Source organism: Manis pentadactyla, chromosome 6, assembly GCF_030020395.1.
Source record: "Manis pentadactyla isolate mManPen7 chromosome 6, mManPen7.hap1, whole genome shotgun sequence".
NCBI classification, from domain to species: domain Eukaryota; kingdom Metazoa; phylum Chordata; class Mammalia; order Pholidota; family Manidae; genus Manis; species Manis pentadactyla.
Genome location: NC_080024.1, coordinates 149,886,161 through 149,905,985, shown reverse-complemented (window position 1 = coordinate 149,905,985; position 19,825 = coordinate 149,886,161).

Genomic DNA, 19,825 nt, shown 5'->3' with positions numbered 1-19,825 from the left:
TTCTAAATAAATAATTTAGTAAGTAAATGAAGCATAAGTTCAAAGATGAGACTGGAATCAGTGGCTTGGAAGAAAATTGTCAGAAGGAAACCACAAGGGAAAAGATGAGGAATTTGAAGGGTGTATCTAGAAGACCTAACATGCAAATAATAGGAATTCCCAGAAGGAGAAAAGGGAACAGGTAGAGGTCCATTACAAATTAAATAAATCAAATAAATCATAGGGGAATATTTCTCTTACCTGAAGAAAGCTTAGTCTGCAGATTTGTGTTCAGGGAAAGATTTATGAGCAATGTCACATCCTTGTGCCTATTCTCATAAAATTTACAATATCCAAGTAGTGTGTCCCAGAAATGGTGACAATTAGAAGGTAAAATAGAACATTTTATAAAATTAAAAAGAGAAAATACACTAGTTTTTTTTTTTCAGTTTTACTGAGAAATAATTGACATATACCACTGTGTAAGTTTAAAACATACAGCATGATGGTTTGATATACATATATTGTGAAATGATTACCACAATAATTTCATTCTACATCCATCTTTTTGTATAGATACAATAAAAAGAAAAGAAGAGCTCCTTTTTCATTTCTCCTATATATCATACAGCAGTGCTAGCTATACTCATCATGTCCTACATCACGCCAGGCTTGTATATAGCACCGAGATAGCAAAGACAGATCAATAACTTCCATAATCCACTATGAGTAAACTACTGCAATCACACAGTACCACACTGAAACTAGTTATCGTTCTTTTGTTGAGAAGAAAAAAATACATCCATGGTGAAAAGTCACCTTGTTGATTCAATTTAAATGAAAGCAAGGAGACTGGCTTGGAATGGGGAATGTATGTTCAGCTATAAACTCTTAGAGCCAAAAGGGTATTTACTGCTCATGCTGAGATACTAATTGATTTGAACCAAACTACCTGATGAGAACAACTAAGATGCTGAAAGAAAAAATTAGTATAAGGGCATTCAAATGGTACATGACCTAAACAAGAAGGAAACTCAAGGAGAAGCTACCTTTTGGATCCACTTTTCAAATAAAGGGGAAAAAAGCTGAGCAGATGAGGGATAAAGGAGATATTTCCCACCTGGGACATGGAATGAACCAGGGACCAGGACCGCCAAGGGCATAGTCACTGCTCTCCAACAACCTCAATTTTATTTAGAAGTCAAATGGTTAAACCTCGGGGTTAAGAGGTTACTTGAATGAGATCAGCTAGGACAGAAGTAAGTCAATATAATACCTGATGAATGAATGGTTGAGCATTTTTCAAAAGTTATGAAAATAAAAATCAAAAACAAAACCTAAAAACTAAGAAGATAAAAAATACAAACAAAACCCCAAGTAAGTAGATGTCAGGAAAACTGCTTACAAGAAACAGTAACAAAAAGAAAATTGTAAATGCAGACAGAGGATAAAGGAAGATTAGCTTTAGTAGAGCAACGGTATGTTTCAGCACATATCTCAAGAAACACAATGGATTTCAAAAAATAACGGAATGAAACCTTTACATTACAGAAGGAAAATGACTGTGGGCTCAAACTCTATAGCCAGTAAAAACAGCCCTTAGCACTGAAAATGAATGTCACAAAGACAAGGGTAACTCCTAGGCAGCACGTCCAGAGGATGTTCACCAGGAACTACTGCAGATCAGAGCCAGTGGCAGGGCTGTGTCCCTCATTGCCTCACCACCCTGGGGAAACAGACTCTAACACAGCAGATGATAAAAGGCCATTTAAACCCCTGGTCTCGGGGCTTTGTGTTGCATGGTAAATGGAGCAGTGACCCCGACCCTTGTCAGGATTCGACAGGAACGTGATACAACAGAACCTTGATTACAGCTTCTCCCAGCAGCCTGGTGTTCTCGTGTGGGGCTAACCACAAGCCCCTCCCTGGCTAGCCTCAGGTGTTCGGGCTTCCCAGCACATGGATGCAGTTATGTCACATAACAGCATCAGGATTCCCATCAGCATCCACGGTTGATAAAGCACCCCTGGCAGGTTAGGGAAGCTTGGGTCTAGGACTGAGTTGGACAAAGATTGATGCCCTCACACTGGGCTTTACCCAGTTTCCATGGCGCTTTACCAAAGTTAACTCCTTCTCAGGGACTCTGGCCGCTCTGGGATCTGTGTTGGACAAAAAAACCCACATACCTCTCAGTGAAATAAGTGCATTTTTGGAAGCAAATACCCGAGAGAATATGTCACCAGCAGAACTGCAACAAAGAAGAAAAAAATAAAGTACTAAAGGGTACTATTAGTAAAGAAGGGGGACTAGTCAAGACGGAAACTCAGAAATGCAGAAAGAAATAAAGGGTAATAAAGAAGCATTAAAAAAAATTTGTGACTCTATTTTAACTTAATAAAATAGTCATGATTAATATTTTGTGAGGTCTTAAATGTACATAAAATAGATGACAAAAAATCAAGCCCGGGGCAGAGTGCAGTGGTAATAGAGACTTTCCTGAGAAGCACAGATCCATAAATTTACTTGGAGATACAATGTATTAAAGAGTTTTAAATTAATAGATGATGTACATTATAATATCTATGTTTATATCACTAAAGAAAATGTATGACTAACGAAGAAATAGATGCAAAAGTAGATAAAGTAATCAATGGTTAAAGTGGTAAGAAAGGTAAGGAAAAGAATATAGAAGAATGGGAGTGAATGGATAAGAGATAATAAGCAAATACTATCAGTGGATGTGTAAACAATCCATTCTTTTAGTTAAAATACAAAAGTTGACAGACTCTCGTAGGAGCCAAAACCCAACTATACACTCAGAAGGAAAGTGGGGCTGTCTTAAAAAATGTTGAAAGTAAAAAGAGAAAATACCAGTTGAAAGGAAGGTAATGTAGCTTTATAAATATCAGCCACATTACAGTATGAGAAGCTTTACTAGTCATACACAGAAATATTTTTATGATACAATATTCAATTCAACAGGAAGATATAATATTCTTAATGCGTATGCACCTAATAATATAACCTCAAAAGTTATAAGGCAAAAATTAAGGAACTAATTACAGAAATATAATATCCACAATTATAATGGAGAGATTTAACATATCTCTCTCATTAGTGAATAAAAACAAAATCAATAATAAATTGTAAACTTGTAAAAGATTTAAAGCAAGAATGGCTTGGTCTTTATAGCATACTGAACTCAAGAGCTAGAGAACACAATGTTCTACATGTGCATGTGGGAAGTTCATGAAAGGTGATCCTACGTTAGACCACTGAAGCAGTCGATGCATTTCCATGTAGTGAAATCATGGAGTAATTGATCTATCTGCAGCGGAATTAGGCTATAACTCAATTTGAAACAAAAAAAAAGGGATAGTAAAAACCCCATTGAGGAATTAAGCAACCCATGGATCAAAAACAGGATGCATTCAGACTTCAAGCCTATATTAAAAGTGATTTACAAGGAAAACATGTAGAATGTAGCTATAACAGCGCTTAGGGGAATATATATGTATATATGTATGCTTAAGTATGTATATGTATATAAATACATATGTATATATATGTGTATACATAAGTATATATACATATATATGTATTATTTCAGTATTATATCAATATTAAGGAAAGTACCAAAATTTTTCAGAACAAGGTACTTGTCTGTGCAACACATAACCCTTCTTCAGAGACCAGATTGCAACCTATGTAACGATTAGGTGGGTCCGTGTTTCTTTTTCTGTTGTTTGGTTTGGTTTTGTTTTCCCTAGAAGAATACTTTTATAACTGTTCAGAAACAGGTTGCCTATTGGCAATAAAAGTAAGCTAAATAAATATGAAGATTTTATGCATTTGCAGAAAGACAGGGACCAGGGAGATTCATAGAGGAATGCAGTAAAATGAGTTAATATTGACAGGGCTTCCTCCCGGAGACAGTTGGACATTGCATATGACATATGGAGCACAGCGGCTATCACCAGGAGAAACACTAAATACAGCACGAAAAATCCCCTCCCCTAGGGCGACCCTCTGAAATGATGGGGTTATTCTGAGAAGATAAATCTCTCACACCGAAGAGTTAGTCAATGGGTAGAAACTGCTACACTGCACCTGAATTACAGAGAGCACCTGGCTTTTCCTGCAAAATGACAGTGAACCAAGGCTTAGGGTCTGTGTTGGGAGTGGGGACAGCTGAGAGAGAAGGAGAGAGCATGGCATCCCTAATTCTGCTGGTTAAGAAAGTAGAAGAGTGTTGGAGCATTATTAAACAATAACCAAATCACACCTATTTCCAGGAAAAAGATGTATTTGAAAATGCAGAGATATAAAAAGATATATCCAGTTCAATGAGTGCCTAAGAAAGGGAAAATATCTAATAGTCAATTGTGAATGTCTAGAAATTTCTGTGAAATCAGTATCTACAGACCAATGTCATCCTACCTTGAGAAACTCGTACAGGAATGTTCATAATGCCATTATTTAAAATAGCCAAAAAATGGGGGGAAATGCAATGTCCATCCCCTGATGAATAGATAAGTACAACATGTTACAGCCACACAGTGGAGTATCGCTCAGCAAGAAAAAGTAATGGGGTCCTGACACATGCTACCACCTGGGTAAATCTTGAAATCATTTTGTATGAATGATGCCAGTCACAAAGACCTCATATTGTATGATTCCATTTATATTTAAATATCCAGCACAGGCAAATAGGTAGAGACAGCAAATAACTTAGTGGCTGCCAAGGACTGGGGGCAGAGGAGAATGAGTGTTGACTGCAAATGGGCATGAAGTTTTAAGATTTGGGGTGGGAGGGGTTTGCCGGACATTCTCAAATGAAATAGCGGTGATGGTTACATAATTCTATGAATATACTCAACCATTGAATTTTACACGTTAAAAGGGTGAATTTTATGGTGCGTGAGTTCTATCCCACTAAAGCTGTTATCAAAAATAATGTAGGAGGGACTTAAAAGACATGTCACACAATAAACAGAAGAGTCAAGAAAAGTGTACAGTTGACTTACATGTTTAGTGTTATAGACAAAGTTAGTGAAGGGAATTTATAAAGGAAAATCAAGCAAACATGTATTTAAGCAGTTTAGGGTAGGATTGCTTCTGTCAGAAGAAAATTTGGAGAGCTTTAGTTGTCTTGGATAAACCAAACTATTCATAATTAGGAAAACTCGTAACTAAAAGTGGTTAAAAATAAACAGCTGGCTCTCTGCAGCTCTAGCTCAGTCTGGAAAGCGTGAATGGGGAAGTGCATTGCTCGGAGACTGGTCGCTAGAGACTTGTGTTGTTTTCAAGAGAGTAGTCCAGCCAGAGATGATCTGTTTGTAGCTGACTGGCTAGGAAGCTGTGAGGTCTTGTTGACAGGAACAAAGCTTGTTTTGTTTTAAGGTCGAAACCACCATTTTGGGGAAATCAGAACGGTTTAAATTTTAGTTACATGGTTATGGGTGTTTAGCGGTCTATTCTAACTGTTGCGCTTAGTTTGATTTCTCTTCAGTGCCCCTTTAACAGAAGTCTAGACACATTCAGTGTTTTTACCTGCTTGGTGGATCATTAGTAATCACTTTAATAATAATTAATAATGTGTATGAAATTATGTACACAGTACTTATATTTACACACTTTTCTCTATATAGTATAATTTACGTTAAGAAAACAATCAGTTAAATGATGCATCCCAGTGTGTGTGGCAGCAGTGAGTCCTGTGACTGCTCCTCCACACAGGGTGGGACCTGGAGCCGTTGCTTCAGCTCCGGGTTATTCCCCCAAGCAGATCCACTTGGAGGTGGGAGTCTGGAGATGGGTCTTGTTAGCACTGGATAAGTATCTAGTACGGGAGGCCCATGAACTCTGATAAAAAAAAAATTGAGGCGTGTTACCTTGCACTTCACCTTTGCCTGAATAGGCTTTTCAGCTCTTACTCGTATTCTGGGAACCATCTTAGTCTCCGCCAATCAGCTGCATATTTTTTCATACACAAAAATTTTAAATGTAAGAACAGTCCACCAACCCTTCCCCCCAAATCTTAATGGATCTGTATTTAGTGATTTGTTTAGACTTAAATGGTTTTTCTGATTTACATGTCCTGCTATAGTGTGTGATTGTATTAGCCTTAGATGCTCCTTTTTTAGTATAAGTAACCAGTTGAGCAATTCCAATCATGCACTGACATGAACAAAAACATCCAAATGTGATGTAGGCATTACTTATTACATATCTATTATGATAGTTTACTATGATAAACTTATGATAGTAAAAATTAATGAGCATGTATGTATAAAACACAAGTGTGCCAGACTTCTCTCCTTTATCTAAATCATGTCTATGTTACAGGGGAGATTTAACATATTCATTATATTACTCTAGGATACTTAGCTTTCATATTCATGCTTCCATAAATTATCAGTAAGTTCACCTAATGTAATTTGGGAATTTGTTCGAACTAAATTTTATGCACCATTTTTAATCTAAATAGAAAATACTGAACTCATAATACAGAAGTCACTGTAAGAGCTGAACTATACTGGCCCAGAGTCTGTTGGTCATGGACCAAAAAGAGTCAAGGGCAAATAGTATGCTGACCCATAGTATTTAGTTGAATCATGTAGTTTATTTTTCAAAGTGTTGCATTATTCAAGAGAATAGATTATACTACAGAAAATTATGAGTGACATGTTAGATTAAATTGTGATTACATAAATATTCCATGATGGTCAATATGATGTGCAGTGCTTATCAGCAAAATATACGTTTTTAAATCTTATTAGTCAGAACTGATGACTTAATGAGTTGGAGTTGAGAGCAATTACAGTCTGTTCTGTTTCTGATGGATGTTCGAATGATCAAAAGTTATCTTAAAATTGCATTGTAAGAAATGCCATTGTATTTCCAGTATATTAAAGTGGCAGGTAAAACTGTTTGACTCACAGATTATTTGTTTCAGGATATAAAGCTCTATCCTTAATGCACGTGCACATCATAATATGTTTAATAAAATGTAGGGTTATCCACCAGTGTTGAAGACAAATGGACTACTAATTGGTAATACGATAGTAAAGACTTCAACACTTTATTTTATTCAAAAATTACATCAGCAGATGCAAATTCTTCTTTTCTTTCCATGGGCTAATGCTAAATAGTACCTGTCTAATCTCAGTTAATACACTATGATCAAATTCTAAGACATTCCTTTTCATTGTTATGCAATTCATTTTTAGAAGAATGTTCTTTATATTTAATTAAAACATATATTCTCACAATTTCGAGTTTATACATATTTTGTTCTATTCCATTGAACTACATGGGAAAAATGCATTCTTTCATGCATGTGAGTTCTTCAATAGCTCTTTGAATTATTTTCTCACCTATTATATAGCCCCAGTTAATTTGTAAGTTTCTTCTATGCCGTCCTTTTTGATTCTCATTTTATCTTTAGCATCTTCACTGAATAGTCTTCAGTTTGCTAACATTGTTTATTTTCAATTTTTATTCCTTTACATTAATTTTTTCCCACCTCCCTTTGTTATAGGTAAGTACATAGAGCTTGATGTTATTGTGTGGCCTCTCCATAAGGAAAGGCCAGTTTTCCTAGGCTGTAGAAAATCCATCTAAACCTAATTCTTCCCCTTTAACTTCACTTTTCCCATACCACCTTGACAGGGTTTTTCAATACCTCAAACATTACGTATATAAAAGCCATGGGAGAAATTATAACATTCTGTTGATGCAGCATTCCCAATTCTGTAACACCCTCCTGACCTTCTGATTTGTGTTGTCACTCTCTGCATTGTTGCTATCACACTTACTCCATGGTTATGCTTTCAAAGTTTTGGTGCCTTACCATCATGCTCTCCACTGGGTTTTGTGGTATTTAGGAGATATCACTGTTTAGGTAGGCCACCCATCTTCTATTTCACCCTACAAATACCTGGACTCCTTAATTCTTAAGACATTTCCCTGAACTTGACCCTCATTAACCATTTATTCCCAAACAGCACTACAGATAGTAAAATAACACACAACCCATTTATCTAAAATATTTCAACTGGCACTCTTTCCTCTGTATCCACAATTTCTTTCCATTGAATTTTCTTGGACCTTCTCTACAGGTCCATTTGCTTTTTAACCTTGTCTTTGGCCTAATCTCTTAATATGTCTTAGCTGCTCCCCAGTATCTATACAGCTTCTCCCTTCTCTTGCCTTCTTTTATCCTGGATGCTACATTATGTTAATCTTAATTCTCTCTCATCACAGTCTTCGTACTGCTATTATTGCAAAACCATAGCATTGATTTAATACTGGGGAATACTATCATCTAATTCTTTTTTGTTTTTACATTCAGATTCCTGAAAGCTACTGAGAATAGTAGGCAATGCAATTTTGGAGACTCCAAATTCAGCTCGATCATCTGCACTGCTGAACATCCTCTATTTTGTCTTTTGTTAATGCTCCCAGAGGGCTGAGCTAACAGGGCAACCAAATAGGCTGATAGCAAAGACAGATGCCTCTAAGAAGAGATGGAGACATCAGTGTTGATTCACATGAGAACAAGTGTGGGAGGAAGAAGGACTGCCATGTAAACAACTAGGAAGAATTCATCTCCTTAAAAAAAAAAAAATTGCCCAAAGTTGAGTGTGAGTGACCACAAGAGTGTAAAACCTCAGAAAATGGTGTTTGCACCTATTCATATGCTTCTCCGTGGACCCGCACAGCATGCTCACAAGAGGCTGGAGAGAGCTTCCCTCAAAGGGAAAAATCAAGAAGAGAAGTGTAAACACTATAGTGAGAAAAATTATATATCTCACTTGTTGTCTTGTTGCGTGTGGATCAAAAGTGTTAATTTTCAGGGGCAAGAGAAACACACCTTATCACTCCCAGAACTAAAGAAAAGAATAGGGAAAAGAAACCCTCTACCTTTGCATGAGGGAAAGGACACCAATGCTATATTAAGCATACACCATCAGAGGTACCCAACCACTAAGGGAGGATCAAGATCACTGAAGAAAATCCCGCCTCCAAAATTCAGGACTCCCCTAAGCCTGAGGCTGGACCATGATGAGAGAGTACCTCTCTGTCCCACTCCACCACAGTGGGAGCACAGAGAAACCAGGAAAAAGTTTCACTGCTAGGAGAGGAGCAAGAGCATGGGGACAAACTGGCTCTGAGCTGCAGCCACAAAAGCATGGGTTAACACTGAGAGCAAGGGAGACAGTAGGAAAAATCTTGTGATAAATAGACCCCACCCTAAGAACAATGTAATGCTAGAAGAATTCAAAGCTGGTGGTCATAGGAAACTGTCATAACAACAAAACTCAAACCCAGTTCAACTCCTGATTAGACAGACTCAAATCTCCACTCTCATTCCCTTAAAAGCAGAGCAGAAAAAAGAGACATGTTCATTTCCAGGAATAAATGCACACACTATCTATGTTTCAACCAAACATTTTCAGAAGGACACAAAAGCAAGGAGGAAAACAAAAGAAAAAGAAAATCTACTGTCAATAGACAAACTAATCAATAGGACCTGACCCAGATATGACCCAGATGTTGGAATTATCAGCCAGGGAATTTAAAATAACTATGTATGACTAACATGTTAAAGACACTATTAGAAAAGGTGGAAAATAGATGAACATACAGAAAATTTCACCAGAGAAATGGAAAGAGATAAGTAGAAGTGCTAGTTTAAATCCAACTTGCTAATAAAAATGAAGCATACTTTTGACAGGGTCATCAATAGACTCATAGTGGACTGAAAGCTTTTTTAGGTCAATAAAATCTTTTATTCATATTCAAGTCTAAACCTAGTAGCACAGTGCTTGATATGAAGCACATATTCAATAACATCAGTTTAATCAGTAATTTACTAATTTAAAAAAGTTTATATTTATTGTAAGATTTCAAGTGATTTTTTCAAAACAGATTTATGGAGGAATAATTTGCATACCATAAAAGTCATCCATTTTAAGCATACACTAAGCCTTTTTGTAAATGTACAGAGCTGTGAGAATATTACCAAAACCAGTTTTAGAGAATTTCTATCACCCTACAAAGATCCTTCCTACCTATTTGCAGTCAACCCCCATCTATCTACCTATCATTTCTGCCTATTTATCAATACATCTATCCATTTTTCTGTGTACTTATATATCTATGCTTTACAAACTATTCATTTTTCTTTATTGTGCACATACTATGTAAAAAATACTCAATATCTCATTCTTGACGTACTGCCCTTTATTTTAATACAATTTCCCCATTTCTACTCTTGCTTTATATGTGAATACACACACACATTCATATACATTCCTAAATACATATTGAAAGAGTTAATCAAGAAACAGTGTGTCTATACCCAAGGGTGATGTGGAAATAAGTAAAGAGACTAATGCAGATAAACTCAAATGACTACTATTTGAAGATTCAGGGGTAGGGGAGAAGGTGAATCATAAAGAATAAAAGCTGAATTCATTTGAAGACTTTTAGGTAGATCAGAAATCTTCAGAAACTATAATATCAAGGATGAAAAACTAAGCATAAACACAGTAAATATTAGACCAGTGAATAGCACCTAAATAATATAGTCATGTCACATGAGTCAATTCCAATCAAGGACATTACTTTCCTTGATTGGTGAGCATTCCAACTTATTTTTAGGTGTGACAGATGGAGACAAACACATTTGTGATCACATTAACACTGTAAACCAGCAACAGATGTGCTCTGCTGGGGTGTGCTAACTCCACCAAAGATAAAACTTGTTGGCAGAAAAATTCTCATCTGCACAGCTTCCAACTGCTGTCCCACACTCACCATTCCACAGAAGTACATTTGCTGTGAGGGGCAAATCTAAAAAGCATTAGTCATTTTCCTGAGTCTGCGATAACAGAAGCAGAAATGGGATCACAAAATCTCAGCCTACGCCTTGAATAGAGAAGAGACGTTGAATAAGCAAATGTGAAAATATTTGTCTCTGCTTAAGAAGTTTCAATGTAAAGAAAATTGCTTTCTGGGGTATCGCATGAATGCCGGTTAGTCTTCCTCTCACTACTAATGATCTAAACTAGCAATAAAGTTCACTTAATGCAGGCCTCAAATCTCATCTCTAAGGAATAAGATTCTTATACCATCTGTTAATAGTCTAAATAAAGCCATCATAATATAAATATGAGAAGTGTAGCCTGAAATATATTTGCAGCGGTTCAAGACAAAAAAATATGAAGCAAAGAAGAATCTGTGAAGTGCAAAATGGACAAAAATAACGCTAAAGATAAAGCGCTTCTTTCTAAAATTACACTTACTTCTGAAAAATAAAACAAATTGCATGCAGTCTTTATAGGAGTGTCAAAGTAAATGGAAAGTGATTTTTAAATAGTGTGTGATTCAAAATTGAGATGGATAGAAAACAGTTGAAAGTACAATGAAGCTACCCATAAAAGAATAATTCAGGAAATTTGTAAATCTATATCTAAATAGACATTTTTAGTAGCAGAAGAGACAGCTGATTTCAAGCAAGTCAATCACGCACACCTCATTGAGCAGAAGATCACAATATTCACACGGAGAGAAACAAAAAGATGAACAAAAACTCGATCCACAAAAACTTGGAGAAAAAAACAAAGTTTATAAAACGAGGTGCACCTATCAACAACCGAAAGAACAGATCGCTAAGGAAAGAGTGGTTAGAGCCCACAGTCCCCTCTGAAACATTGCAGTTCCCTCCCAAACCCCGGCTGATGCCGCAGGAACGATACACAAACGGCCACCTTGTGGCAGCGAACCACTGGGAACAAATGGAGAGATTCTCTCTGCATGGGAAGTCTTTGCATGTAGAGCGCGGTCAATTCTCTCCAAATAAATTAACCAAAATAAACAAACCAAGAAGGTTTTGCAAGACAACCAGCCAATTACTTGCTCTCTATCTTCAGCAACCAGAAATATCATTTTAAGGGGACTCACATATCTAAATATGGAAGTTAAAATGGATGAAAATTAAAATTATAATATTTTCATAATTCTCAGGTTGAACTCTTCCTATTAAAGAGAAAAATCATTACATCTAAAGAAAAAGATTTTCAGAATATGTATAAATACACAGAAAACTGCTAAATGTCAATAGACAAAAACACAATAGAATAGATTCAATAGTATTTCATGAAATATGAACTACAGTTAATCAACAAGGATGAAAAGGTGCTTAACTTCACTAATAATTAGGAAAGCACAAATTAAACATCAATTAAAATCACTTTCTGCCTCCTGGATTGCAAATATTAAAATATATTAACCATGTTCACTGTTAGTAAAATGAGAACTGATGTGATTTTGTGGGATTGTGAACTGTGAATAACTTTTTAAAGAGAAATACAGGTGTATATGCTAAAATTGAAATATAAATACCATTGGAACCAGCAATTCTACTTCTACAAGTCTATACTATAGAAATGCATACTCTTGAGCACAAACATGAGTGATAAAGATGTTAACTGGCAGCATCCAAAAAATGGAAGCAAACTTAATGTCCACCTTTGTGGGAGTGTTTAAATTAACTATGTTACACAGCATTGTATATAAACACACACACACACACACACACATACACATGCATTTTAAAAATAAAAATGTATTAACATGAAAGTGTCCCAATATATATAAGGGAGAAAGTTGAATCACCAAGTTCAGCATATTTGTTTACAAAATGTATTATAAAAGCATTTGTTTACATAATTATATGTTTATAAAAATGTAACAAAATCAAAGATAGAGTTTCCCAAGCTGCCAGAGATGGGAAGTCCCCTGTGGACTTAACAGTTTTATCGGTCAGGGGCATGAAAAAGAAGATGCATGTATCTCTGCAGAAAGAATGAACTGCATTTATTGTGTGTAGGTGACTAAACATTGCTTGAAACAATTTAATGAAAAATGGTTCATATATATAATTTTGTAAATTAAAAAAGATGACCTATTAAATACAGCCTTCTATTTTACTATTAGTATAGAATAATAATTTAATAGTACAGAAGTCCATTTTATTTTCTATAGTATGGAGAGTTACATGAAGTACTTAAGAAATGTAATCATAAACATTAGACCAAAAGTGTACTTGTTTGACTTTCATGCCCTGAGACAAACAAGGCATGGACAGTACATTATTAAGGTCAGCTGAGTTGCTGTGTTATAGGAGGGGATGGTGAGCATTACTGAAGCATAAATGGATGAATAACTTTAGCTTTTAATATCTACCTTCTTTTCAAACATTTTGTTTTATTTTATGCAGCTCTGTACTCTTGCTGCCTACCAATTTCACTCGCTACCCAGTAATCAAGAACAATGTTGCAATGTTCTACATGGACATATCTAGTTTCATTCTCTAAGGATTGTTTTAAACTCAACAATTTATCTTTCAGCCCTAATGGGTCACAGCTCTCTAACATGAGTCCCAGCTCAGTTAATTAACTAATTTCTTGACAATCACCCAGAAAATAGCTCCTCTGATTAAATGTATTTTAAAGATTATATAAGTGTAAGTGGAAATTGTGAACTAGAAATAATAAGTGTTATTTATTGCATGCTTACTAGTTAACATAATTCTCACAACAACCTAATAGTTGTGGCTATCTTATAGATGAGGAAACACATACCCAGAGATGTTAACCAATAGGGATGTGGTACTTGGTGATACAAATGTCATACATTTAAATCTAAGGTCTAATAATTTGGATGTAATGTATTAGCATAAATATATTACATGTTGGATGGTAAATAAGATTTTTGGAGTTAAGCAAAATATCTTGCCTCACAAATTACATCTCACAGGCAGTGAAAATGTATCCAGAGAGGAAGAAAAAAAGAAGAGTAAAAGAATTCAAGGGAAGGAAAAATCATTATTATTTCTATAATATTAGTAATAATGCTATGTGTAATTGTGACTTGCCTCTCACTTTCCCAGATGAACTTACTCCTTTGAGTTGCTATGTATTAATTATAAAATTAAAAACTTTCAAGCAATATACCCTATAAGTACTTGACAATGATTAAAATTTTATGGCATCAAGTTCATTAAGCAAATGCTATTGAACTGTGAGTTTATCGTCAATTTTAACTTGTTCAAGTGCTTCAATTACAATTCCATTTTGAACTGTAATAACGTGGCTGATAAATGACAATGGTTAACAACTACTATTAAAACTATGCAGGGCAGAACTCCATAAATGTAGAACAATTAGAGTAACAAATGAGAGTAGCAATATGCTATTATCTTTACATTATTCAGTTGATTTAGTGCAGTATGTTAATCGTTTGTCCAAAAAAATTGTTCCATTGTTTTCACTGGTTTTGACCATTGTTTTTTTTTAACTTTCTATATCCATTTTACTTACCAAGCAGAATACGCAAAGGTAATATTTTGAGGAACAAAGGCCAAATAATGTGTAAATACAGTTGTGAGTCACTGACTTTGCCATGCCTACTAGCACACAGGCAGAGATTTAAGGTAAATGGTTGTCTTTTTCAGGTAACTGTAAACAATTTGAATAACAATGATTTTGCATTTTCCTTCCAACTTCCAAAATGTAAATTAAGAAAAGATTACTTATGTGCTTAGTTTCTCTTAAAATTATCTATTTTAATGTATACTTCACACTTAATGGAGAATAAAGATGTCTTGGTGTTTTCAGTATCTCAGAACTACAATTTGTCACATGTTTTGCTCATCAGGGAATTAGGTAAAACATGAACAAACTTAAAATTTCTTGAATATTTATGATTTATAAAGAAAATGGTATTTAGCTAATGGAAATACGTTCATTTTGTTTCTAAAGTTCTCACCAACAATTCATTTATAAATATTTATAACTTGTTCAAAAACTCTTCAACATCCCAGCACAGTTGTATTTTCTGAGTACCAATCCAGTTGAATCACTAACACGGTTTGAATGAGTCTCAAGTTTTCATCAGAGAAATTGCTCACATTTTAATATATGTCTACTGTGTTGAAGTACAACTTAAAATGTAGCCACTGCTAGAAGCCTCATTTTTAAGAGTGATAAAAATTCAAGAACAGCTTTCAAGAAACAATACTTGAAAAAGGAGAGAATACTGGGTATCAAATAATAGCTCTTTAATGGAGAAAATCTCCTACATATCAACTCTGTTAAGAAAATTCTTCCATAGTACTTAAGTTTTAAATGAAAACTTTAGAAGTTTTAAAAATATGTTGGTTTTATAGTTAATTTTCTAAAAAAAAATATATGTATTTTGAAGAATACTTTGTCACAAAGAATGCAATAATGAATTCTTTTTAAGATTTGACACAAAAAACACCTCTTACAATAACAGATGCATATTGAAGACGATTTTTAAGAATCTTAAAAAACTTTTCCAGTATATTTTCGTATCATGGAGAATCTTCTGATAGTTGCTGAAGCTGGAGTAACACTTAAAATTACTCAAAACCTAATAGTTATTTTGTGGGATGAGGTTATAAAACTTTATTTACTTTAAATCATATTGTGGCTTTTAATGTTTTAAATAACTCCTGAGCTCAATACTTTTGTACCTCCACTCATAAACCAACAGAGAAGGCTGAAAGGTTTATGGAACTTAAATTGTTCAAGATTTATCGTCCTGAGATAAAATCCAAACAGCTTTGGTTTAAATTGTACACAAAGTCTTGCTTATCTGTGCGCTTTCTTTTGATTAATATTCTACACATGCATCTCTCCATGAAATTTCTAAGCGTCTCATGTAATGGCACTATCTGTATGCATTATACTAATGCTTACTCTGTATATTTACATCAAGAGAAGTGAAAAAAATACATGTTAATTCTAACTTAAAGATGAGTAGCATCAGAATACAGACAAAATAAATGGAACATTATGAAGACTATTAGCTAAAACTGTACAAAAGATGGCCTACTAAGTGATAAATTGTTAATTCCAATTTCATTAAAATTAAAAATAAAACTCACTAGAGATTTTCAATATTATCTCTCAGTTCTATCTAATGCAGTACGGTAAGAAAATCAATGGTTAGCAAAATAAATTGAGTTGCATTTTGTGATTATAAACTTAGAAAAAACTGCTACAAACATATTATGATAAAGTAGATATTTTTAATGTGGTTGAAAACTAGATGCATATACAGAAATCAATAGTTTAATACTTTAGCAAGAACTGCATTGATTTTTAAGTGACAAGTACATTTTAATGAAAATGGAAAAATACAGGTATAATAGCCCTAAAAAGTTAAATCAAAGATGTACTGACCCTATTATGAAGACTAAAACAACTATCAAATCTTATTTCAATGAGTAGACTAAGAGGTCCTTAACAGAGAAATCAGTTATGATTTCGATGATTAAAGTGTCCATATAAATTTATTACAAATTCTAGTCAAAATGCTGTGAGAGTATTTAAATTAAAAAAAATCAGAGGGTACTTACTTTAAAGGACACAAAAGTATATTATGAGTGATTTTATTAAAATGATATGATGCTAAGTAAAAAAGTGGACAGATTAGTTGGAACAGGATAGACAGTCTGGGAGCTGATCCAAATATACTATGTAGACATTCTGTAAGATAAGGTATTGTTTCAATTCAGTGGTACATAAGAAGGCACTGAATATGGGAGGTGGTTAAAAGTATTCAAGGAGAAGCAAGAGAAGGAGCCCTTCATCTTAAAAATATATAGAAATATACTTTTCATGTGGATTATAGATTAAATTTAAATTTATAAAAAATTAAACCACAAAAAACTACCTAGGAGAACATTTGTATAACATTGTGGGACTGGTAGTTTCTAAGTGAGTCAGAGAATAAGTGGTTATAAAGGGGAAAAATATAACTTTAAATACAAATTACACTATAGTATATTTGCCTGGAGAAACATAAAGTGAAAGAGAAAATACATATATAATGCATTAAATGTAAAAATGGTATGTATTTCTCTTCAGAGAGAGTATGTACAAAATTATACCTAAAAGAGACAAAAATGTAATTTCTAAAAACTAAGCCCATGGCCACATAAATCTCAGAGGAGTTGATCTAAGTAGATAAGGCATATACAAATACAGGGTTAGCTCCACTAGATAATACAGAGATTCCAATTAAACTAACAATGATGTTACATTTTTATCCACCAGCTTGGCAAAATTAAAAACAGTAATAACTGAGAGCTATTCTTAGAATATTCTACTTGGGGACTGTCCAAAAAAAAAAAGTATGCTAGCATGTAAAAATATGAGTAAAAGAATGTATATTGCAAATCAGTTATATTGAAGGAGATAAAAACAAGTAAAAAACATTTTTAGAGTAAAAAAAATATCTTTTCAATAGAGAAAAGACTACACAACTATGCAATGGGATATAATGCAGGGCTAACAAAAGTAACATGTCTGTACCTTTTGATTTACAGGAATAGGCAGGTTACATTTTGATTTACAAAACCATAGTCATTACCTATGTGAATAAAATAATCTTATTTAACTTATACATATATCAAGGGATAATATTCAAAATATTCATCACCTAACATGCTGAAATAAATATGCAATTAGGTAAGTTCTTTTTTATTCTCCATATCTAAAATAACATATTACAAAGTACTTACCAAATGTTAGGCGTACATTTTAACGCAAAGAATTCATAATCCATCCTAATGTATTTATATAATTTAGTGAATTTTAGGAATTGTTGGTATCATTTTCCTTTGATGTGACTGTCAGTAGCTAAATGATTTGACATAGTGACCATCCCAAGCCTTTCAATAGTTTTCTTTTTAACTGTCATGAAGTTTGTGGGTGTTCTGTGTTTCGTGGCCTCAGAACAGCTGGGCCTGCTGTCCCTGTATCCCGTGGGTCAACACACACACACACACACACACACACATACACGAAATCTACTGTTCTCTTGTGTTTTAGCCCTGAGAGCCTGAGCTATTAACCCCCTGGGGGTGGCTGGGCCAGGGTCCACTCACAAGCCACCAGGGATGCCCACATCCAAGTGGGCATTTCTGCCAGTCCATCACCTGCCCACTGAACCAACAATAGATGCCACCACAAGGTGACTCATGTTCTCAGAAAGGAAAAAAACGGGACTTAACATCAGCAGTACAGTTTGTAGTGTCATATCATCTCTCCATTTCTGCTAAGCTAACTAATAGCAACCATATTTCAAACATTTCTAATTGTTATAATCATGCCTGGGTCTCTATTGAGGTAGGAAGAAAATTTAGCAATGTTTACCATGTCATCTTATGACAATTAGTCTGAACTAACAAGTACATATTAGAATTTTAATTTATGATTTAATTGTATTGCTTACCAATTTTACAGTACCGGTGGACAGAGAATTTTGAGTACAATTTTGAGTAAGATGCTCTCAGGACTAATTATGACCATACATATACATTCAACAAAGACAAATTGATCTATGTCAGTATAAAGGTTTTTTTAAAATTATGAAATAGCATCCAGGCTTCCTTGTGATGGTATCTATTTAGCATCACAATGATAAGATATTTGGAGTCATTCTTTATAGCACAGAGATTCCCATCTAGGTTTCTCAAATGTTGGCTATGCAAACCACAGGGCAGTTAGGCCAGACTTACAGTGGACTTGAAAAGCCTTGCTATTTACACCAGGACATCATGAAAAGTATTATCTCTGTGTGCCACGTTGCAAAGTGAAAGGGAATTTCTTCCCTAGTCCCAATCACAGGACCTATTACAAAAATGAGGGAGTCAACTGTTCAGCATACTTGCCTAGTCTTCTTTTTATGTCATTGCAGTTATTTCCATTTCTTTTAATGACTAAATTGGTTCTGCTACATTGTGATTTAATCCTTTGTTAGCAATATAGCAGCAGAAATTAATATTTTAATCATGCAAACCCACCCTATGATATTAGAGGTAACTTCTAAAACCACCAGAATCCACTTAAGCTCAGAACCACATCAAAATATTATAAAGAGCTCCTAAATCACTGATTCTCTCTTTGAAATATAAAAATAAGCAATTCTGGATAATTCAGTTACATTTAGAGATTATTACTACATGCCTCAATCTTTGCCACTATGCATATAAAGAGGAAGAAATCCTCTTGCTTTCAAAAGCCTGGTAATTGAATTACGAAGAAAAGACATAAACTCAAGAAACATAATTATGTTGCTTTGTCTCTGGGTAAAATAAAAAAAGTAGTTATTAAAAATGCAATATTCACTCATTTTGTAAATCTCTAAAGAGACTCATCTCAAAAGTATAGAGTGAAGATGAAATGTACTGATTTTAGTTTGGCATCCTTTTTGTGTCCTTTAAACTGGTTTATTCTATTCTTTTAGTTATGTAAAAAAAAATATATTAAAGAAGCTAGTAAGATCTCAGAAATATTTGGAGACTGCCGTTTACCAAAAGTATTTTCTCCTCTTCCTTGAATGTATGCTTAGATCACATCACCCAGCCTTCCTAGCAGGTAGACATCAAAATCCACACAACTATGTTTTCAACAATAGCGATATCATTACTTCTAGACAAACTGCATACGATTTCTCAGACACCCTCCATCATGCTCTTTCCTTGCTTTGTGTGGACTGGAACTGTGATGACGCTCAAAGCCTTAGAAGTAAACAGTTGGAAATGACAGAGATACCAGGGGCCTGGGTTCCGGAAAGACCAGGTGATGAGGACCCTCCCTCAATGAGCAGCACCCAGCTGGGACTGGTACATGAACAAGAAATAAGCTTTTGGATTTTGAGTCTATTTGCTATAGCTATTTAGACTACCCTAAATAATATAGAAACCTACACAATCACCTGATAATTTTATCCAATAATT